This window comes from Festucalex cinctus, chromosome 16, assembly GCF_051991245.1.
Source record: "Festucalex cinctus isolate MCC-2025b chromosome 16, RoL_Fcin_1.0, whole genome shotgun sequence".
Lineage (NCBI taxonomy): Eukaryota > Metazoa > Chordata > Actinopteri > Syngnathiformes > Syngnathidae > Festucalex > Festucalex cinctus.
The window spans coordinates 8,748,796-8,773,535 of NC_135426.1; the positions used below are offsets into that span (position 1 = coordinate 8,748,796).

General features: G+C 39.5%; 1 protein-coding gene and 1 long non-coding RNA gene across 3 annotated transcripts in view; one reads left to right on the forward strand and one right to left on the reverse strand.

Annotated features, from left to right (window-relative positions):
- grm8a (glutamate receptor, metabotropic 8a) overlaps nucleotides 1-24,740 on the reverse strand; it is a 202,315-nt gene that overhangs the window by 159,964 nt on the left and 17,611 nt on the right. The gene's annotated exons all lie outside the window — the stretch shown is intronic.
- LOC144003440 (uncharacterized) lies at nucleotides 7,244-22,897 on the forward strand. Its single transcript, XR_013278986.1, has 3 exons — nucleotides 7,244-7,754; nucleotides 21,910-21,994; nucleotides 22,096-22,897. It is a non-coding gene; the product is annotated as an uncharacterized LOC144003440 (long non-coding RNA).

Genomic DNA, 24,740 nt, shown 5'->3' on the forward strand with positions numbered 1-24,740 from the left:
GCGAAGGTAGAGAAGGAAAGATGCCAAAGCGGGAACTGTGGTAGACGAAAAGGAGCAAATGAGCTGAATGGAGGGAAGAAAAAAAACTTTTCATTTTTGATTTCTTGTTCTTCCAAAATGGATTTCAAGGCTCATCTGCTTTGGGTGATGTTGTGACGTTCACGGTCCAACAGCCTCTCGATAAAAACAGCCTTAGCGCAGAATGGGAGGGGCTGGGTTGGTTGTGGCCTGCCAACAGGGGAAAATAATGGATTAGAAGATAATGAGAGCGAGAATGAAGGATGGGGGGGCAGTTATATTGCAGCAGAAAGTCGAGAAGTCAGACTGAGCGGCTGAATAAAAAGACAGAAGAAGGCTGCTAATCGGGGGTGCCAGCACCTTCTTAAAAAAAAACAACTTTGCAACCTCGTCCCGAGGCATCGCCTCATAAAAAGCACTTATCAGACTTTGATTCCTTCGAACAAAGACGGAATTGAAGTTTATAACTCAATCTCGGCGCCCCTCTAAAACTTCACTTCAACATCCGGGGCGACAATAAAGTCGTAATGAAAACACTGAAAGCTGATTGGACTCCTTAGCCGCCAGCTAATGTGCCAGCGTGTGTGTGTGCGTGCGCTTTAAAAGTGCACGAGAAAGACGGCGGCGCGGTTTGTGTGTAGTGTGTGCAGGTATCGTAAAGTGACAAGCAGTTTATCTGCGTGAGACAAAAGTTGGTGTTTGTGTGTCGGAGGTGCCAGTCAGCCATGACAGGAGGAAGAGAATGAAAAAAAAGCTGGAGGCCAAGAGGGACCTTCTCACATAGCAGCAACGTGCGTGCGCACGTGTGTGCGACCTTCTCAGCAGACTACTGTCACAGACGGCTCCATTTGGTGGCAGGCCTTCGGCTTTACGAAGGTTCATGGGTCACGCATACGCGAGCATCTGGGCGAGGGTGGAAATGAAATGAGCACATCAAAATCTATTGAACAAACTGACTTCCGCAAGAGTCTTGTAGGCCGGGCAATGTGACTGAATAGTCAAGTAGGCAGATGGGCTAGTCCAGGGGTGTCCAAACTTGCCCGGGGGCAATTTGCGGCCCGCTGTCCATTTTTCAGTGGCCCGCGACATATGCTAAAAATGGCATTTGACTCAGTTCAAATAAAATCAAAACAAAAATGTTTGGAGATGGTCAAAGTAAGAAGGGAGGGTGTCAAAAAAAAACACAGGTGCTATTAAAGGTTATTTTAGTTGGCTAAAACTAACGAAAAAAACTAAAATTCAAAAAACAGTTTCGTTAACGAAATAAAATAAAAACGAAGATGCTTTTTAAAAAACGAAAACTAACTGAAACTACATTTAAATGTTTACAAAACTAACTAAAATAAAACTAACTATAATTATAGCAAAAATGTCCTTCGTTTTAGTCTTTGGTAATTAATTTAATGCATGAGCCTTTGGGAATGATTTTAAATGTGATTGTTAGTAGATTTATTTTGATATAAACCGGAATAATGACGTCGCGCCCATGGTGTTTTTTTAAATATTGCGCACAATACTACACATAAAAAAAAAAAAAACTAAAACTGAAACTAACAAAACTAAAACTAAGCATTTATTAAAGAACTAAAACTAATAAAAATCTAACAATTAAAACTAACTACATTTAAAAAAAAAACTAAATAAAAACTAAAATGAAAAATTCCACAACTATAATAATCCTACTGCCATATTACAAATAAATTGATTTTTTTACTGTAGCATTTTTCTAAATATACAAAAGCACAAATAAATTATTTGTACAATTTTGAGGACTAAACACTATTTCTGTTCATAACATTATGTGGCCCTTTCGTCCTTCTGATTTTCTGTATGTGGCCCTCAAATGAAAAAGTTTGGACACCCCTGGGCTAGTCCATTGCATGAGAAGAAATCAAATCAATCAAAACCATGACTTGTAGATAAGATTTTTTTTTTTAAGATGTTTTTTAGCGGCGGCACGGTAGTCGAGTGGTTAGCACGTCCGCTTCCCAGTTCTGAGGTCTCCGGTTCGAGTCCAGGCTCGGACCTCCCTGGGTGGAGTTTGCATGTTCTCCCCGTGCCCGCGTGGGTCTTCTCCGGGTACTCCGGTCTCCTCCCACATTCCAAAGACATGCATGGCAGGTTAATTGGGCACTCCGAATTGTCCCTAGGTGTGCGTGTGAGTGTGGATGGTTGTTCGTCTCTGTGTGCCCTGCGATTGGTTGGCAACCAGTCCAGGGTGTCCCCTGCCTACTGCCCAAAGCCAGCTGAGATAGGCGCCAGCAGCCCCCGCGACCCTTGTGAGGAATATGCGGTCAAGAAAATGGATGGATGGATGGATAGATGTTTTTTAGCACGTCTCTTATGAATGAAAGTGTTGTAATTACAGTATAAAAAAAACAAAAAACCTTATGAATCAGTTTTTAGGCAATTGTCTGTGTTTAATTCATGGTAGGTCCGCTGTTGTAAGGCAAGATTGCGGTCTGCCTCACATGTCTGCTTTCATCTACAGTTTTATGCAAGCAGCAAAACTAAACATGTAACCCACACATTGCTCTTTTTGGACGTAAGAAAAAATAGACTAACAGTTACTTGAGAGTCGAAAGACTTTACCCCCAGCTGGTGGCCATCCTACACGTTCTTAAAAATACACCAACCTAAAAAGTACTTTCATAAATTCATTACATTTATCCAATTAGATATGAAGCATTTTTTGAGGGGAACTGTAGCCCTGACCTAAACCTGACATGAGTAGTGGGTGGAGCATGCGACTAGCTCCATTTTCCCACGAGTCCTCAACCTCCCGCAGGCCACCTGTACTCTGGGACCACTTATGAATTTTTCAACAGAATGTGCAGAGCCTCCGTCGTTTCTCGCATCTTCCCGCCCGCTATAAATAGCGCCGGGAAGTGCAGAACCAGTTCAATTATTGCTAAGGGCCAAAATTTGCTTGTAAGTGTAACATGTATTCAAATCATCAAGTGAGTAGAGCACATTGTGACATATTGAAATGCGCAAATAAACAATCGAAAAGAAGAGCCCGAATGATGGCGTGGGAATGAAATGCATGTCAATATAAGACTTCATTTGATTCCGCGCTAACCTTGACTGTGGTGGGTTGCTTTGTATTCACATGAACTGCTGAGAAACTCCTCGTACGTACATTTTCACACATACACACACTTTCGCTCCGGGCCCCTGCAGTCCCAATTAGACAGCCATAATCACTGCCAGGCAGGAATAAAAGGGCAGAATAGAAAACACTCGCCTTTTTTTTTTTTTTTTAAACAGGACTACATATTTTATGGTATTAATGTGGTGGGGTGGAGAGCAGTCCAAAGTGTGTGAAGAGAGGGGGATTGTGATGCTATTGCTTTTCAAAAGCAGTAACTCGAGTCACTTTTAGGGACTTTGGGGGCCAAATCCACTACGAATGCACTGTGTCTGCTGAGAGTGCCATAAATTTGTTAAGGTTCCGGTGCGACCGGAGAGTGGATCCCAGAATCACAGAACACAGAGGAGTAAGCGAGAGGTTTTATTCACCAAAAAACGTGAATATGAACATAAAGCGCTGGACCCAGCCAGGAAAAAGGTTAACAAAAAGTGCTTGCAAATTGCAAGGAGGGAAATTAACACAACACAAAAAGACCCGAAGGCTACAAACCGCAAACACAAGAAAGCAACAACTTACTATAGCTATGAAACACGCCACATAAAAGTGGGAACAAAAAGAGACGTAGCAAAACTTACGTAGATGAAAATCGAGAATCTTGGACTATAATAATTTAGCGAAGGCGAAAAACAGTAGAAACACTAGACGACGGCTGTGAGCAGACGGAGCAACGACCCGACAGTGGCTGCAAGGAGTCCCAGTCCTTATGAAGGCCTAATAGGTGATGCACTGCAGGTGTGGTGCAGGGGACACACCCCTCTCATTAATCAGGCACTGTGAGACAAGGAAACATACTGAGAACCCAGCAACATGACAAAATTGCTCTTCATTTGCACCCGCAGTTTGCTCCATCTCATCTGGTTGACAGCGCAGATAGTAAAGAATTTGCCCATCTGCGTGTGCATTGTGGATTTGATGCTCTCCATTTATACACCGCGCAAAGCCACGCAAAATCTTTTTTTGTGGATTTGTCCCTTAGTTAGTTAGTTAGTTAGTTAGTTAGTTTATAAAGACAAGTAATTCAGTGCCTCAATTCATAAACCCCGAACAAAGAGCTTAACTTCAACCACCTTTTTTGACAGTGTAGTTAGTTAGTTAGTTAGTTAGTTTTAGTAATTCAGTGTTTCAATTCATAAATCACAAACAAAAAGCTAACTTCAACCACCTTTTTTGACAGTGTAGTTAGTTAGTTAGTTAGTTAGTTAGTTTTGTGCTCCATAAAGATAAGTAATTCAGTGTTTCAATTCATAAATCCCAAACAAAAAACTAACTTCAACCACCTTTTTTCAACAGCATAATTAGTTAGTTAGTTAGTTAGTTAGTTAGTTTATAAAGACAAGTAATTCAGTGCCTCGATTCATAAACCCAGAACAAAGAGCTTAACTTCAACCACCTTTTTTGACAGTGTAGTTAGTTAGTTAGTTAGTTTTATTAATTCAGTTTTTCAATTCATACATCCCAAACAAAAAGCTAACTTCAACCACCTTTTTTTCAACAGCATAGTTAGTTAGTTAGTTAGTTTTTTTAAAGACAAGTAATTCAGTGCCTCAATTCATAAACCCCAAACAAAGAGCTTAACTTCAACCACATTTTTTGACAGTGTAGTTAGTTAGTTAGTTAGTTAGTATTTCAGTGTTTCAATTCATAAATCCCAAACAAAAAGCTTCAACCACCTTTTTTCAACAGCATAGTTAGTTTTGTGCTCCATAAAGACCAGTAATTCAGTGTCTCAATTCATAATCCCCAAACAAAAAGCTATCATTAACCACCTTTTTTTGACACTGTAGTTAGTTAGTTAGTTAGTTAGTTAGTTAGTAGGTTATTTTTGTGCTCCATAAAGACCAGTAATTCAGTGTCTCAACTCATAATCCCCAAACAAAAAGCTATCATCAACCACCTTTTTTGACATTGTAGTTAGTTAGTTAGTTAGTTAGTTAGTTAGTTAGTTTTGTGCTCCATAAAGACCAGTAATTCAGTGTCTCAACTCATAATCCCCAAACAAAAAGCTATCATCAACCACCTTTTTTGACATTGTAGTTAGTTAGTTAGTTAGTTAGTTAGTTAGTTTTGTGCTCCATAAAGACCAGTAATTCAGTGTCTCAACTCATAATCCCCAAACAAAAAGCTATCATCAACCACCTTTTTTGACATTGTAGTTAGTTAGTTAGTTAGTTAGTTAGTTAGTTTTGTGCTCCATAAAGACCAGTAATTCAGTGTCTCAACTCATAATCCCCAAACAAAAAGCTATCATCAACCACCTTTTTTGACATTGTAGTTAGTTAGTTAGTTAGTTTTGCGGTCCTTAAAGACAAGTAATTCAGTGTCTCGAACATTGAACAAAACCACCTTTTTCGAAACTCTAGTTTTGTTTGTTTGTTTGTTTGTTTTGTGGTGCATAAAGAGAAGTAATTGAGTTTCTCAATTCATAATCTCTAAACAAAAAGCTAACTTCAACCACAAATTTAAATCAAGAACAGGTGCTTTCTTGATTGTAACATTGTTTTCAGTGGCTGTTATGCAGTTTAAGCATAATCTGATGTGTAGCCAGATAGAGAGATATCCAAAATGGAACAAGCCCAAAAAAACCCTCTTGGAAAAGTGACAGGCGAGAGGCAAGGGACAGAAAAAAAAAAAAAAAAAAAGGCATCGACATCATCCTATTTGCTTGGATGGGGAGTGACATTTGGACTGTCACGTGACCATGAACACCCCGCCCTCCACAAACCTCAACTCCTCGGGCACTTGCTGTACAAGATAATTTTCAGGAATGCCTCTTTTCATTTCTAGTAGGAAAGTAGCAGCTACTGCATCTGCCCAATGCCGGATGTTTTTTTTTTTTGTTTTTTTTTAAGTGCTGTTTATTTATGAAAATATTAATTAACTGAAATTTCAAATATTGTCTGAAAGTATATTTAATAACGTAAATATAATTAGTCTATAATTAACAATGTTTCTATTAATGTTCTACGTTGGTGCCCTGTGAGTTAAAACAGAATTATTTTAGTATTTCAAATAACCACATAACTTGAACGTCTAATTAGTGATTACAAAAATGCCATCGAGGCTATTGAATAATATCACTGTGGCTGTGTTATAATGGTTTAAGCAATGGAATTTAACAAACACTGCATCAACAACACTATTCTTTGGCAGCAACTATCAGATTGCAAGTGGAGGAACAACATTGGTTTTGCCAACTGGGTGCACCTGATGCGCTGTCCACACGCACAACACACACGCACACGCGCAAAGTGTCAAAAACGTGCTACGTCAGCAGAAATCTAACAAGGGCTCAACTCGACACATTCTGCTCTTGGTTGCGTTTTCCTTTTCCCTACTTGCCATGCGCTGCTGCGTCTCTGTGTCTCTCCTCAAACGTCTCTCCTCAAAATGTGTGCGCGCCGCATGCCAACGATGTGCGGTTTATTTTGCATCCGTGTTTTTCACCAACAACAACCACTGGTGGGTGCGTTTCGTTTCGTATACCTCAAGGCGGTCCGTTTATCGCCAACTGATGGATAAATTAATCAGGATCCCTCCAGGCCTCTTGACCGGATCCCAGGCACACACGCACGCACAAGCGCACGCACAAGCGCACACATACACATATCATTACAGAGGCATGACACCAAAATAACCCATATAACACCTCGCAAGGAAATACAGGGAGAAGGTGATAGATATTCAGCATCATGATGTAATGCGTCAATACCTGTTGACATTGTTCTTTCTGGTGTTTGTGCCTTGGCCACCAGCAGGCAGTATAATTGGAACATTCATAATAAACACAAATAAAGTGACTTAGTTGCAGCAATGTATTAGTCGGTTTTCGCAGAAGATAAAGAATATATGCCTGTTAGTATTGTTATATTGTCTGTCTGCATGTTTTGCTGAACCTTTGTTGCTTGAGTATTCATTCCTTAGGATGCTTCTAAAATATAGAGGCATGTTTTGCCAGGCGTTATAGGCCATAATTAACTCTTTGCAATCCGCCGACGAACTAGTTCGTCATGTGACACCCGGTGGGCGTCACCCGAAGACGAAAAAGTTCGTCAAATGTTTTTTTTATTTTTATGAATGGGTGGATGAGACTCTTGGGCAGTTTCCCTCTGAATATTAAGCCCGTGAAGCACTGTAGTGACGAACTGTGCCCTCTTGATGGCAGTGATGGTCTCTTTACACGAGAAGGATGTGATTTCCTAGTAAAGGCGGAGTGTTGTGGAGTGGTGGGGGCCGGTGGCTGGGGGAGAAAAGATGAGTGCTAACGGCGGCTAACCGGAGGCCGCTAAAAACAAAAGCTCACGCTTTTGAGCAGAGCGTTTGTCACGATCGGTCAAGAGATGACGAATAGAAAGATCAAGGATTCTGCATAAGAGAGTGTGAAAAGCGACAAAAACGTCACGGGCGCCCACTTCAGAAGCCACCGCCTCCGGCGTTCTCTGAGACACGGAGTGAAAGTTTGCATCGTCGTATCTCTGACCAGTCCACGTCATCTGACGAGGAATCCGTGACGAATTTGGCGAATTCGAGCCGCCTTCACCAGTTGAACAGATCAATTCAAGTGTGGCAAAGGGAAGCCCCGGAGGTAAGCTAACGTTTAGCATTCTGTAAATCGAGTGATCACAATTGTACTAGTTCAGTATATTGAATGTGACAGGGATGAAATGACTTGGATGGATGAGAATATTCACAGACATGCTTCTGTATACTGTATACATATTTTGTAAATAACCCCAAATTTGCAAATAGTTTATCAAATGTGAAAATGGAGCTGTTATTTCCCTGTATAGTACGTAAATAGCGCACACGCACGAGCACACACGCACACGCACGAGCACGCACACACGAGCACGCACACCCACACACATGCACAAACATTCCTGTAAATAATCATTTTGTAAATAGTTTGTGAAATGTGAAAATATTGCTGTTTACACACGCTATCAGATATGTAAATAAATCCTTATTTTGCTATCAAAAACACATTTTCATTTTTTTTCCATGTTTTATGGAAGGCAAGGACTGTTGAGATATTTGAGATGTCACTAAACCAAAAAATATTACTGTAAAAGTCACTGTTTTGCAGAAAATGCATCATTTCACAAAAAGCTTCATTTCTCCTTATTTTGCCCGAGATTCTTGAATTATGTCAAATCAAGCCATTTTCAAATGATGATTACTAAAGAACAGAATAAGGTAGAATCATACTTTTTTTTTCTAATGAAAGAGGAGACCCCAATCTTTCAAACGACACCCACCATGTTTATTTAGTCACAGCACACAATATTCTAATAAGCATTGAAAATGGGTGAAAATATGCGAAATCTGGTGGGATTCTGGAGTTACCTTGTCAGAAAATGCGTGGGATTGAAAGAGTTAAGGATTATAAGGATTATAACGACTGTGATATTTTGCTAGTTTCGTTAGCCTGTTGATGGGGTTTTACATATGGTGTTAACATTAAGTAAGTAGACTTTTAGAAGTAAGGGTTTTATAAATCAAATTATAACATATCAGAAGGTTTGGCACATTTAAAAAAAAATCGGATTAAAGAATTCCCAGAAAACTTAATGAAGTTAAAAACAAAATACAAAAAAAAATGCGTTAATTTGGAGTTATTAAAGTTCCTTTAATGCCACAAATTTTTTTAACGTGCAATTAATGACCACCCCTTACTTGGAAAGCCTGCACTGGGGGAATTCCAGTCACAACACAGCAGACAGTTCCACGTCAAAATTTATCAGAGATAAATGTAATAATAAAGCATATATTTGTGGAGGGGTCAAGTTGTACTTCACAATTTTAAAAATGTGCAGAATTTCACAAGTTAGCTCTTAATAGTAGAAAAATGCACTGAGTTGTCACCAATTTTGCCATCTAGTGGCAGAAAAATGACCTCAACACAAATCTATATCGACTCGTTTTTTACAATACAGGACATCGTTTTAATTTCAACTCAATTTTATGAATTATTATGAAATTACTGTATCAATGACTAAAAGATGCAGCCATATTTCTATTAGTGTAACATTTTTTCACTGTGCATTTTATTGTACCGGTACATTAAAAATTGTAATAGTCTCACACCCAAAAAAAAAAAAAAAAGTTTGTACAGGCTACATATTTTTATATAGCTATATTTCAAAACCCAATTTGAGTCATTTGCTTGTGTTTCAGTGAGTGCCATATTAACCATACGTTCATTTTGTATGGAGCCAATTGCCAGCAAACTTTTGGGTGAGAGTCGAGGTGCACCCTGGACCGGTAGCCAACGAATCACAGGGATAGACATACATACATCTATTCACTCGCACTTTGCAAACTGCAGACACTATTTCGTCAACCAAATTGGCATTAAACTCGAAATCCTAGAACAGTATACTATATCCATCCATCCATTTTCTTGACCGCGTATTCCTCACAAGGGTCGCAGGGGGAGCTGGCGCCTGTCTCAGCTGGCTCTGGGCAGTAGGCGGGGGACAGCCTGGACTGGTTGCCAGCCAATCGCAGCAGTATACTCTCCTTTTTCATTTATACTGATCTTGTGTCTGGGCTTGAGCTGTTATGCAAACTTCTCTCACCCTATAAACTTTCTTTTCTTTTCGGTGTGATAGTCTACCTCCACATAGACCATCTTGCTGCTGACACCGACATTTTTATCTGCCGGCTTCCGCTGTTCACCCTAATGGCGGACATTATTCACCACCGACTTCCCGATAGCGGCGTGATGTTGTTGGGCGAAGTGCGCGTGGTTTAAAGCTATTAAAAGCGACCCTTCGCTCAGCCATGTTCACTTAACGGGCATACGTATGCAAAAGATGCCTTTCAGCACAATTACCAAGCCTTGGAATAACAGCTTGTAAAAAGTTGGACCGATACCGCAGGTCATAGGACTACCACGGTGTCATGTCTGGGTCACGCTAGGGTTAAGTTTGAGTTAATGACCGTCAGGTTAAGTGTCTGTTTGGAATTGATGTAACAGCATCTAGTTTCAACTGGTTTTAAGTTATGTGAACGCTATGTGATGTCAGTAGCTTTGTGATGTCAATCTTTAATCCTTTACTTAGTCACAACCAATCAGATCGATTCACTGTCTGTGGTAGCTGTCTGAGAAGTGTGTGTGTGTGTGTGTGTGTGTGTGTGTGTGTGTGTTTGTCGGATTATTACCACTGTTCCTCGGTCCAGCTGGGCACCTGCTTCTCTCTTCCTCGATGCCTTCTCCTTGTTTCTGGTCAAGTCAAGTTGGTTCCACACCTTTTGTTGTTATGCGAATAGTGTGAAAACTCTTATTTGTGTCTGCGTTTTGGGACCCAACCTCATTACATAACACACGGACTCTTGAGATGCCAGGGTAGGATTCCGCTAAAACTGCCCTTTTTGGAAGTGGAGTGCCTAATCACTTATCCAGTGGACAGAACTAAGGAGGCGGAATCGCGTTTGTTGTTATATGTCATGTAAAGCATGTCTACGCTGTCATTTCTCCTTCCTCTTATCATCGCTTCAGTAGGAGCCTTAAGATGACATTAAGCCGCACCTTTAAATACCCAAAGCTGCATTTATTTCCATCACATCTTAAGTTGAATGCATGTCAAAGCTTGTTTTTACACATTTAGCTAAGCTGCTAAGAATTTAAAATAAAATAAAAAATAAAAAAAATAAAAAAAAAAATAAAAAAAAAAGAGAGAAAAATACGTTTGGAAATTGTCACACAAGAGTTGGCTGGGAGGGCAAGTGAACATGAAACACTTGGCTGAGGGAGACGACTCTCATCCATTTGCCAAGAGGGGGAAAAAAAATGTTTTTGCAAGTCTAATCCGAGCAGTTTGCGACTAAAACGCGAGATGATTTCATTCGTCAGAGTAAGAGGGGAAATGGTGCCAATAATCAAAATGATTACATCCTATTCCATCGTTAATAGAGAAATACTGAATTAGTCAACCTTAGTGAGGAAATAACTCAACTGGCTTAGATGGTGGTGATAGTGGAAATCTCTCAGCTTTGAGGATGGTCTGAATATTGAATATTGAATAACCATATTGTATGTACAGTATGTATATACAGTACAAAGTCACTCAGGCAGAAATCTCCCATGAACAAATGTCACTGTTTTTTCACTAATCAATACTCTTGGTCATTCTCCAAGCTGTCATGACTGAGTAATGCCAGGGTTAAGTTTGGGTCATGCAAGGGTTATGTTTGGGTCATGACCGTGAGGTGCTGTGTCTGTTTTGAACTAATGCAACCATTATCTGGTTTCAACTGGAAAAATGCTGTGATGTCAGGAGCTATGTGATGTCAAGAATCTTTAATCAACAGCCAATAAGATAATTCCATGTCAGTAATGTTACCCACATGTCTAGCCACAGCCAATCCGATCAATTCACTGTCTATTTAAGCCAAATCGAGAAGTGTGTGTTTGTCGGATTATTACCTCTGTTCCTCTGTGCATCTCCACAGCCCAAGGGGGCTTGGCGTCTCGTGATTCTCGATGCATTCTTATTATTTCTCGTTTGTTCTACGCCTCTCGATGTTATGCAAATAAAGAGTTAAAATCTTATTTATGTCTGCGCTTTTGAGATCCAAGCGCAGAACATAACCCAAGTCAGTCTTTCAGTGTTTTTATATATTGGAAATCAATCTAAAAATAGCTTTAGAACTTTAACAATAGTTGTTTTGGATATGTGAGTAAATGCATTAACCAAAGTATTGTAATTTCCATTACTGAAGTTCCCTTTTTTTTTTTTAAAGGGATACTTGACTCATTGAACAATTTTCAACAGTAAAAAGTTAATATTTTGTCCAGAATTAATTTGAGAACTTCATTATTTTTTTATGTACAATTAATACCTTTAAAAAGTAATTTTTCTACCTGCTGTCGACTGATGATGACATCACCTGTGCTGAGGAAGTATGTAACAGCCAATCATAGCTCACCTATTTTCTGGGTTACCTACTTCCTCAGCACAGGTGATGTCATCATCAAAAATTACTTACAAAAAATGTATTAATTGTACATGAAAAATAATGAAGTTACCACATTAATTATAGACAAAATAGTAACTTTTTTACTGCTGAAAATTGCTCAATGAGTCAAGCATCCCTTTAATGAAAGTAAGAACTATCTGGTCTTATTTTAACCAAATTCAACAAGTATGTCTAAAATTGCAAGCCTCCAACTAAATCCCCCCCCCCGAACCTGCAATCCTACAAAAGGCTCCACATGATTCCGATCTGTACACGAGTGCACGTGCGTGTAAACCAAAGCGGTTTCAGTGGACACAAACGGCTGGCAGGTGTCCAGCTCCACTTGGATGGCGCTCAATGAGAGGAGGGAAGGACTTGTCTCGTCTTAGCCGTGAAATCCCCGCTGAGACGGCGAGTCAAACGCGCGGCCAGAGATTTACGTACCACTTGTTACAAAGCCGCCTTTTTTTTTTTTTTTTTATGGATCCGAGTCGTGGCGGGAGGCGAAAGGATTCTGTCAGCCTCTTTGCCAACAGGTATTATCGTACACGGGTGATGACAATCTGCCAACTGCTATTAAACAGTCATATAAACTTGATATTGTATAATGCTATAAAAGTAAATGCAAATCAAGCATTTCTTTAGAATGATGTACAGTTGTAATGCAATTATGCAAATGCTCAAAATTGTCTCAACGGGAACTCGTCAAGTGTTGCGGCGATTAATTTAACAATTCTAATCGTGGCTGACAGCTCTCTTTTTTTCCCCCTTTTTACTTTAGGTAAAGTTTTAATACACATGTGTAATTGTTTTGTATGAAGGTGTCAAAATCACTTCAGGCTAAACGCATAAGAAAGTGAAAGTAGCTGAGGGGAGCAGAGGGGCTACCGGCGACAATTTTATGCAGAAATGAACAAATTATGAACACGAGTTAAAAATTGAGCAAGGTTTCTTCTATGAAGAGTGGCAACAGTGTTGATTAATCATCCATCCATTTTCTTGACCGCTTACTCCTCACAAGGGTCACGGGGGGTGCTGGAGCCTATCTCAGGCTGCCAGCCAATCACAGGTGTTGATTAATCATGTCTTCAAAATAGGCTGGCAACCAGTTCAGGGTGTACCCCGCCTACTGGTAAAAGCCAGCTGAGATGGGCTCCAGCACCCCCCGCGACCCTTGTGAGGAGTAAGCGGTCATGAAAATGGATGGATGGATGGATGGATGGATGGATGGATGAAAATAGAATGCACCACTTGCTTACCGCCAGCAGAGGCACTAGTAGTAGGGAACATTATGTGATGTTAGTAGCGTAGTAGTAGTAGGCAGTAGGCACTCAATAATACAAATAATAATAATAATAATAATAATAATAATAATAAGAATAATAATAACTGCAATAAGCGAAGTGCGCATCTCGAATTCAAGGTGCATTATGGGTAGCGGCGTGGTGCATTGTGAGTAGGCAAAACTACCAAACGGTCATTGAAAATGAATTGGATCCGATGGAATCGGCTCTGATAGAAACGTTTCAACGGCTGGAAAGTTGCTGTTTTTTTATTAACATGCATAGCATGTGGTTTACTGGTTTACTATCGGGGAAGTTGACTTACGAGCTTTATAGTGTACAGTTAGGCAAATATTGTCACCACTCTAATCTCCGCCATTCAAATTGATAGGGTAATTGGTAGCCTCGTTTTTTTCCCTCATGTCACGAACTCTCAACAGGTCATGAACTCTGGTGTAGGCCATAACAATTTTGGCCAATTGAAAGCACAAAACATGTCGACCAGAAACTTTCATCCTTGCTAAGCCATCCAAAATGTCAGCCTAATTATCACAGCTGTTATGAAAATGAAATCTATAAATAACAAAACAGTAAAATCCAGATGCCTCCAGGTTTCTTTCGTCACTTAAGCGCTCAAATTAATCATCTCTGCGAGCCAAACTTAAAACTGGAGCAGCGCCAACAGGAAATGAGGCAATGCACGTGAGTCACGGCGACCGCCGAGGTGACTGATGACTGGCAGGCGGCAGTAATGCCCAAAAGTAAACTTTTGCTGACATTTAAGTGCGATTGCTTCCTTGGCGCCTCGTTCCGATAAATAATTACTTGGGCTGGGAGTCCGTGAGAGCTTACATTTGTCTTCTTTTAATTTAACACTATTGATAAAGCGCCATCAAAAACAATTCAGTGCTCACTGTGCAACTATGTAATGGTATATATGTACTGGACTATACAGACACATAAAACTCACTAATATTAAGTGCGGCAATAATACAGCTCTCTGCCATATAACACTATGTAGTATTAATAAAACTCTGCACAGTGGCCAAACTGCATTATATGGACCAGTTCCCCCTGGACTGTAGAGGCATAAGGACGAATAAATAACAATAAAGAATATAAAACGAGAAGACCAGTGAGTAGAGTGCAACCTCTGCTGAGGGTGAACAATCAAAAATGTGTTTGGGATTCTTTTGATTTGTAGAATGAGGCGCAAAAGCACTAGTTTTCTATTAGTCTGTGTCATGGCCTCTCTAATAAGCTGGAAGCTTTCAGATTAAGTGATTTTCAACAAATGTGTAGCGGGATGTTGCCAAGATGAACGTTATGGAGACCAAAAGGAAGTCTCAGCAATGGACGACTATCTTGCCCACTGTCTGCTCTCACTTGTTGTCTAGCAACTCAAGTCGCAAGTCGAGGTGACAGTGGACAAGATAGCCGTCCATTGCTGGAGCTCTCCATTGCAAGCCGGAAAGACCTCCTTGATCGGCGATCTGTTCACTCGACCAATGACAGGCAGTTTGCAACGGCGGAGTCCAACCCAAGGCACACTTAGGACCGCCCCCTCATTTGAATAACATTTTGAATTGGCAGTACAGCCCAAAATTGTCAAAATTTAAAATAAATAAGTGACTACATAAATAAATAAATGACTAAATGAATAAATGACCAAATAAATAAATGACCAAATAAATGACTAAAAGTGAAAATAAAAACGGATTTATTTCCATTTATATTTATTTATTTATTTATTTTTGATATACGGTAATTTTCGAATTATATATTTTTTATATTCATTTTTATTTTCACTTTTAGTCATTTATTTATTTTGAATTTTGGCAGCTTTGGTCCTCCATATAACGTGTCCACTCTGTCATGATGGTGATATAGCAATTATATAACAAACATTTCAGAAATTCAAAATATATTTCTGAAACAGAAACAGCTCATTGATTGAATCATGTTGTTAAGTAACGGTCTATCATGCGCTCATTAAATGTTGGCCAATAATGTCCACACTGTCAGTGAGCTCAAATATTTTGCCATTTGGCGTTCAACGACATCCAGCCATTATCATTCGCTGTGGGAAGGGAGTGCACACAGCGACTGGTGACATGCACCGATTAATATTAATTCGGGTTGGCCGATAAATTAAATCAAGTTGATTAATTTGTTATTTTAAAAATCATATTGTTGAAAATTAACTATATTATGAAATCGCGGTGCATATAAATAAATGTAATGCGCTCTTGTCTTCTTCTAGATTGTTAAAATCTGCTGCTCTGAAACCTCCTGTGTGAATCAGGAAAGTTTGCAAGTATGCTATTGGGGTGTACACTGTCATCCTGAAGTTCACTTTTTTTTTCTTTTTTTCTCCAAAAGTACTTAGTGGGAGCTTTGAATAGGAAGTTCCTTCAATGTGAGGTTTTAACTTTGGGGAGTGAAATGGAAAAGTCTCAAAGGCACTTTAGGGTGATATTATGGACTGCAATACACATCTGATCTGCATTCTAGAAGCCTAAATCACTTTTGCTCATGGGGTTGTGCATATGAAATCGGTTGATTTCTTTACAGCTAGCCATATTGATCAAAAATATCAACATTTGCCTGTAGGGCAGGGATGTCAAACTCATATTAGCTCAGGGGCCGCATGGAGGAAAATATATTAGCAAGTGGGTCGGATTAGTAAAATAATGTAATATAACTTAAAAACAATTGCCGTCAATTATACGCAGATTTTCGCTATTTGTGGGCCAGCTCTAAATTATGGAGCTCAACTGTACAACACAAATTCAAATGGACCGCGGCCGACACTTTGCCTGTTTGAGTTCCGGACGTGTTAAAAAAAAAACAACAATAATGTTTTGCATATATAATGTTCCCAGAATGCATTGTGTGGCACAGTTTTTGAAGTTATAAGGACGTTAATCTTTGTCATATGTATTTGTGTTACCAGGAATTGAATTTGTGTCGTATTTAACATGTTTAAGTTGGACTATGATTTAAAAAAAATGAAATTAAACAAACCGTAGCTTTAGGTTGTGTGTAAAATAATGACATCCATGACAATTCCATGTACAAGTTGCATTGCTCATTTGAGGACTGCTTGTGAAATGATGAATTTATGTTTTGATTGTGACTGGCTGATTAATTGGTCCGACATTACAATTTATTTATTTTTTTAACTATAAAAAATTTGTCTTGCAGGCCAGATTAATTAAACGCCTTTGCGGGCCTGACCCGGCCCACGGGCCGTATGTTTGACACCACTGCTGTAGTGTATCGATGATGTACCACAAGAGTGATCATCCTGCGTCATACCGCTAATTTGTCATATCAGAGTCAGGGATATCATAGTTTTAGAATTTTTCATTTTAGTTTGTTTTGGAGTTTTGTTTTGTTTTTAAGTTAGTTTTAATTCATTTTCAGGGTGGTTCTGTTAGTTTTTATTAGTTTTAGTTATTTAATAAATGCTTAGTTTTCTTTATTAGTTTTAGTTTTAAAAAAAATGTGTATTACTTGTGCGCAATATTTAAAAAACACCATGGGAGCAATGTGCTTTTTTATTGGCTGCCGCTCGATGACGTCGCTTCTGTGTGACACACTTTTAAACGTCCTTATTCCGGTTAATATCAAAATAAATCTACTTAAAATCCTATTTAAAATCATCCTCAAAGGCTCATGCATTAAATTAATGTCCAAAGACTGAAACAAATGACGTTTTTTTTGCTATAATTATAGTTTGTTTCAGTTAGTTTTGTAAACATAAAATGTAGTGTCAGTTTTTTCAAAAGCATTTCTGTTAACAAATTTTAGTTTTAGTCAGAGTACTCATCTGTGGTTGTACACCTTCCTATTACTATTTCTTCAAAAATGTGAGTGTGGTGATGGGAAAAAAAAAAGGTAAAATGAAGGGGAAAGGTGATGAAATGGCAGGAATAGAAGGAGAGAAGGCGGCCAGGAGTTGAGGTGAGAGGTTTTAGTCCGCTCCCCTCGTCGCTGTGATGACACCAACGGATGCATATGCCGACATCCTCTATTCTCTTTCCTCCGACCATTTCTCTCCTCCTCCTACTCCTACTCTCATCCTTCCATCATGCACTTTCCCTCTCTCACACTCGCCATGCCCTCTCTCTCTCTTTTGTCTCACTCATCGTAGCTGCATTATTCAAGGCCGGGATTCCAGGGTGGCGGGCGTGGCCATTAAATATACATGGGAATGCTGTTGCATCGAGGCTGTTTAGCGCCGCCCCGCACTGCGCCGCACAGGATGGTACTAGAGGGGAAAAAGTCACAACGGCAAAGTGCAGGAGAGAGTTGAGGCTGCTGATAATGTTCATTAGCAGGCTAAGGGAGAACATTGCAATCGAATCTGATGAGATCACATTAAACTTGATGAGATTTGTTTTCCAGATCTTAAAAAAAGATTTGAATACAACTACATGTACTTATAGGTTGGATTTAATTAGTATGCCATATTTTTTTCAGGCCGATACGAGTACTTAACCCGTAAGTATTCACCGATACTGACACCAAGTAACGATACTACTGGTACTTTTCATACATAAAATTTACTTAAATCTGCATGAAATTAATGGCAATTTTCCATCCATGTATCCATTTTCTTGACCGCTTATTCCTCACAAGGGTCGCGGGGGTTGCTGGCGCCTATCTCAGCTAGCTCTGGGCAGTAGGCAGGGGACACCCTGGACTGGTTGCCAGCCAATCGCAGGGCTGGCAATTTTCTCTCCTTCAAATTCCTCATTTCCAGGTCGAGTTAGTAATTGCAAGTGCCGATACCTTCAAATAAGGCCGGATATCAGTCCAATGCCAATACTAGAGATGCAATGATAATGGCAATTGATACTGTGATACTGTGATATTAAAATTGCCACAGAATTGCCATCGTCATGTTCACGATATTTAAAAGCTACACATCTGTTAAAAAAGTCGGGTTGATTTCCATTTGTGCACTTCTAGCACCATCTGGTCTGGTGACTAGTTTTTTAGTGCAGTTTAATTTTCATTCGGGATGTTTTGGCCCTTCTATGTTTAAAATCACTCATTGTCAGATGAAGGGGATTGTAATATGCTTCTGAAGGTTTTGGATTGGAGGTTGTTTATATGTATTGCTGTTATGTACAAAAGCACAATATTGTGGGTTTTTTTTTTTTAGTATAAGCTCATTTTTTTCCAACATTGTGACCTTTTTTAAATATCACCAACCTCCCCACAATATCGTGATAATGATCATATCGTGAACTTCATATAGTGCTAATAACGTATCGTTATATTTGTATATCGTTACATCCCTAACCGAAACCTGGTATTGGTACTCGCCCATCCCTATTATCCCTATTAATTAGCCAACATTGATTTTGTGTGTGCCATTGATCTGCTATCTGGATGGAGAGGGGTGAGAAATCCTATTATGGAGTCTTAAGTTACGATTTAAAAAAAAATAGTGAAAAAAAAATTAAAATAAATAAAATACTAAAAATTAAAAATAAAATATATATATTGTGATATAAGGCTCGAAAAAAGCGGTCTCACGTCTCAGTTTTTGTGTCAAAATGTGGACTTTTGCAGGGATTATATACCACGACAGAATTCTCTCATATAAAAAAAACAACAACAACAAAAAAAACAGACTTTTATTTTATGTGCTGTGGGAAGTAAATCTTGACGCATTTCCCGGATTTGAAAATGAATTCAGATTTCAAAATATTTGCTGGCGCTTCTCTTCCACCAAGAACTACTCAAAAGATAAGTAAAACTTAAACACACGGACAAATCAAGTAAACGTTGGCTGTATGTCTGATATTTGTTGAATATTTAGTTAGTCAGTCAGTCAAGTAGCCAACACAAAACAATATCTATCGTAGATGCAGTATGTTCTCACAAATAAAAGTCAATTAAAAAAAAAGGCACATAATAATGACCCCCACTTTCTTTCATGCAAATACACAACAGCTCATCTCACACACAAACACATCACCCAACCCTCCATCGCGTCATAAATAATCTTCCTAATTTAGCGCAAGCTAATCGATAAATCAATTTTGTCGATAACCGCTGTTCAAACAGGCCAACACGAATGTTGTGTGTAAATAATGCATGGTCGGGAAATGCCATATCCCGTTATGTACTTGGAGTTCTATTTTAAAATATCTTTCCTGTCAATGCGAGGACGCTTTTATAGATTTTTAAGACCTCCTGCTCAGTTTTTTTTGTTTTCTTTTCCATATCATCTGGCACACATGCTTCATACGCAGCCACTATTGGCGCGAAAGGCGTCAGGACAGCAACAGAAGAAGACAGATAGACGGAGGGATGCCAAGAGCAGCCAAGCGGTGGCGCGTAGACGCCAAACACTTAACCTCCTTTCCTCTCTCTTTTTTTTTTTTTCCCCTCCCACTTCTCCTGTCTGATCTAATGCAACACCACGGCGAGATGTAACAACACCTCTTACAGGCCGTGCTCATCCCCGGAGTTCGTCGGGCTCTTAGTCAACTGCCCGTCTCCATCCGCCGCCTCCGACTTCACAATCTCCGCCATGCAGTGTGCTCCCTTCTCTCTTACTGCTTTCACCGCCCTTATCTCATGCTCCGTAGGGACGGAGGTGAGACTAAAGGCATATGGGAGGAGTGACATGATGACTGCACAGAAAAGGGTCAAATTAGACAAAAGGCGAGCTTGGATTCATATTTTTAGAGACAGACTGAAGGAGGCCGTTAACTGTTATTTGGAGCCTATATTAATGTTGACTAAAAGCGAAAATATAAAAAAATATATATATGTATATAGAGTGTTCCCTCGTTTTCCGTTGGGGTTAGGTTCCAAAAAATACCCGCAATAAATGAAATCTGAGAAATAGCTTTATGTTTTACATTTATTATCAATGTTGTAAGGCTCTAAAACCCTTCACGACACAGTTTATACACTTTTCTCTCATTTAAACATCCTCAATGTTCAAACTGTTATGACTAGGGTTATGCAAGTGTCAAGTACTGTCATGACTAGGGTCATGCAAGGGTTATGCTTGTACTGTTATGACTAGGGTCATGCAAGGGTAATGTTTAGTACTGTCATGACTAGGGTCATGCAAGGGTTATGCTTGTACTGTTATGATTAGGGTCATGCAAGGGTAATGTTTAGTACTGTCATGACTGGGGTCATGCAAGGGTTATGCTTACTGTTATGATTAGGGTCATGCAAGGGTAATGTTTAGTACTGTCATGACTGGGGTCATGCAAGGGTTATGCTTACTGTTATGACTAGGGTCATGCAAGTGTTATGTTTACTGTCATGACTAGGGTCATGCAAGGGTTATGCTTACTGTCATGACTAGGGTCACAAAAGGGTTATGACTAGGGTCATGCAAGGGTTAGGTTTGGGTCATGACCGTGTGGTTAAGTGTCTGTTTTGAACTGAGGTCAAGTGTCTGTTTTGAAATGATGTAATAACCAACATCTAGTTTCAACTGGTAAGACGCTATGGGATGTCAGAAGCTATGTGATGTCAGGAATCTTTATCAGCATGTAACTTTGTGATGTCAGGAAGCTTCAATATCTCTATCTGGTCAACAGCCTTTTCCTTTTTCCTTTTATTATTTTTTTTGAACATATAAACAGATAAACAGCAGAAATAAAACAGAAAACAACAACAATCATAACTTACATGTTCAAAAGGGAGTAGGAAGAAGTTAAAAACTTATCTAGTCCTACCCCTTTTACTCAATATATTTAAACTTATTTCATTATTAATACAATTTTAATTTACTAATTATTAAAAAAAAAATATAACAGCCAATCAGATAATTCCACGCCAGTCCTGTTATCCACATGTCTAGCTCCGACCGAATCAAATCGATTCGCTGTCTGAGAAGTGTGTGTTTTTGTCGGATAATTACCTCAGTTCCTCTGTGCAACTCTCGTTGTTTCTCGTCTAGTCAAGTTTATTCCACACCTCTCGATGTGAATAAAGAGTTAAAATCTTATTTGCGTCTGCGCTTTGGGATCCAACCTCAGCACATAACACAAACCTTCATAAATGTTATAAAATAGGTACATTATGGGAAACAAATGCATCCAAAATTGCACTAAAAAAAATCCACAAGACAGCGAGGCCGCGAAAGGTAAACCGCATTATAGCGAGGGAACACTGTATATACAAACTTAATTCTAACTTTGTTTAATGTTTTTAAGTACAGTGGGTACGCATAGTATTTAGATCCCTTTCAATTTTTCGCTCTTAGTTCAGTTGCATCCATTTGCTAAAATCAAAAAAGTTCATTTTATTTCCCATGAATGTACACTCAGCACCACATCTTGACAGAAAAAGAAAACAGAAATGTAGAATTATTTTCATATTTATTCAAAAAGAAAAGCTGAAATATCACCTGGTCATAAGTAGAGTATAAGTCTTCTGTTGAATGATGCAAAACGTTTTCACACCTCTACTGAGGAGATCCTCTACCATTTTTCCTTGCAGATCCTCTTCAGGTTGGATGGTGAACATTGGTGAACAGCATATCACCAGAACTCGTCATTTCATCATCACAAGCACAATGCCACTTGTAACTTTAAGTTTTAAAATCAATGAATAATTGTTTTATCAATCATGATTTCAATCTCAATCAAAATAATCGTGATTAATTTTTTTTCCATAATCGTCAAGCCAAAGTTGGAGCCCTAGATGGAGTTGAACCATCTAAAGGAGGATCAGAAGAAATGGACAGCGTGTGAATTAAATATGAGTGGGGGTCTACCCTGAATACTAAGTTCTGACCATGTGATATTTCAATGTTTCTTTTTTTAAGATTTGCAAAAATCTCAACATTTCTGGATGTTTCTTTTTCCCACTGTCAAGAGGCAGAGCTGAGTGTACAGTAATGTGAAATAAAATGAACTTTTTTAATTTGGGCAAATGGCTGCAATGAACAAAGCGTGACGCTTATCCTGGCAGGTTGCCCATGAAAGGTTCCGCTCAGGCTTATAAAATGCTGGGGGGAAACATGGGATAGTTACAATGTACAATTAACATGCATGTGGAATGAAATAAAAGTGTTTTACATTCATATTATCCTCGCCTTAATCAGGATCTTAATTACGTGTGTCTGTTATTACTTCCAGGAACATGAATAGGCAACCAAAACAACAGTTGACCTACTTTCCGAACATAGGATTTTTCAGACAATATGCCAAATTAGTGAAGGTGTTGGAAAATCAAAGTTTTTATTGGCTCCAAATGTTGATGAACGGTGACTGTTGATGGGGTATAAAGCTAATTCTGATTATCATGTACCCATATGGCCAAACAGGGGCCTAAAGGAGGGGGGCCAAAATGGTCAATTTGTCCCGTGGCCATATTTGGAGCCCTCCTGCACACCCACCAAAGGCCTGAGTGACTTGACACACTCTCACTAATAGATAGAGTTCTCAAATACGATGATAAATCAGTTGAAATCCCACCAACACGAAACATTTCCAAGATACGGACCACCAAAACGTCAACAAAATGTATTGCATCATGAAAACGGCCCCTCCGACCACCACCAAACATTCGCACCTTTCAGCCACCCAGTGGGAGTGGCACTAATAAATAAATGTGAAAATAAATAAAAAGATATTAGAATGCTTCGCTCCCTTTTGAGTTGCTGGGACAAATTCCTCCCCCATGACAGCTTTACAGTTACAGTACTTCATGCAGGCTTTGGAGAGAATGAAAACAAGCAAGCAAATGCTCATTGCAAGCTATGATATATTTCATTGTTGGGCTTATTTTGGAAAGAATGCTTCTTCTCATGAGACGCCAACCCCAAGCTCCATCCTCTCTCCTTATCTGGCCTACTTTTTTTAAGGAAGCAATAAAAAATAGTCATAAATAAACCTCAAAGTACGTTTTTGATTCTTTGAACTATTTGGGGTGTTCCCGTTTCAACTTCCCCGAGTATGCATCCCTGTCATCGTAAATGTCGCTTGAAAGAGAAGGCACACTTTAGCGAACACTTGTCCCCCATCCTGATTATAAAAAATGCATTTAAATACTTCTTTTCTCTCTGTTTTTTTTTTACTTCCATCCCTCTCTCTCTTGCACTTCCCGCATCCCAGTCAGAAATAATCCATGAGCCGTGTGCCTTTGATCCATTTTAGATCTGTGCTTTTAAAAAAGGTATCAAACCCAACTCGACAATTGAGCGACAGTTTGGACTGGGGGGCCCGAGCGTTCGTCCTCGCCCGTGTGGGCCCCACAGCGCCGTGTTGAACTTCTCACCGATGCGCTCATTCTGTCACCTGTGTTCCCAAACAATCCGCCACTAATAATAAACAAGTCAAGCTGCATTCTGACACACGGAAAACTGAAAGTTCAGACCACTGACAGCAGATACGTTTCTTGATTGGGTTTAAATCTGAGGATTGACTGGAGGCGATATTGATTACAAATGAGCTTACTGACAAGAGACAGCTGGGATATATATATATATATGTGTGTGTGTGTGTGTGTGTGTGTGTGTGTATGTTCCATCGTGAGCGCATTTGACTCTTGTTTATATGAGAGCACGTCTCCCAGCACAGCTCCCAGTATGTGTTAGCATTAAGATAGCAGACTTTTAGTCATGCAAAATTATGTCGCTGTATTTTCTTGATCATGATGCGAACACGTTGGCGTGTTGTTCTTGCAATTGCGCCCAACCCTCGTCGCACCTGCGAGTGTCACATTCAACAGAGACTCCATTTTCTGATTGCAAACCTTTCTATAGTAATTGTCAGTCTCGCGCCACATGTCACACCTATTAGCTGCGCCTTCACTGAAATCTCAGTGGACAGAAAGGTGGCCTGAGTCGTTCTGTCAGGTGTGACACACATCATGCAAAAGCTCACTCTCCATCAAGTCAAAAGTTTTCCTCGGAGGGAATCTAGGGATTGTACGTTCGTCGTTTTTGTGCTTTGAACTCACCCAATCAAAGCACTTTCTTGTCGTAAACACAACCATTCAATTAAATCCGGTGGGGACGCGCCTGTCTCGCTCTCATTGGGCCGCGCGCACGCTCACGTAATTGTGCACATTAACACTTGCGCAGTCAGCAGTTTTCCTGCACGTAAATGTAATGATCTCCTGTTTCTCATCAGAGAACTTGATTAAACTTTCATTTAGTGTGCGTGTGTGTGTGCGCAAGTGCATAATGGACTGCTAACAGGTCTGCTGAGTTCTCTGCTGCGCTCTGTGTTTTTTGGACGTTTTTATAAGGGAAAAGACGTCGAGTTTCAAACGGTCTGAACAGCTTATCTACTGCGACGAGCGCTTCGTCAGTATTAGCACTA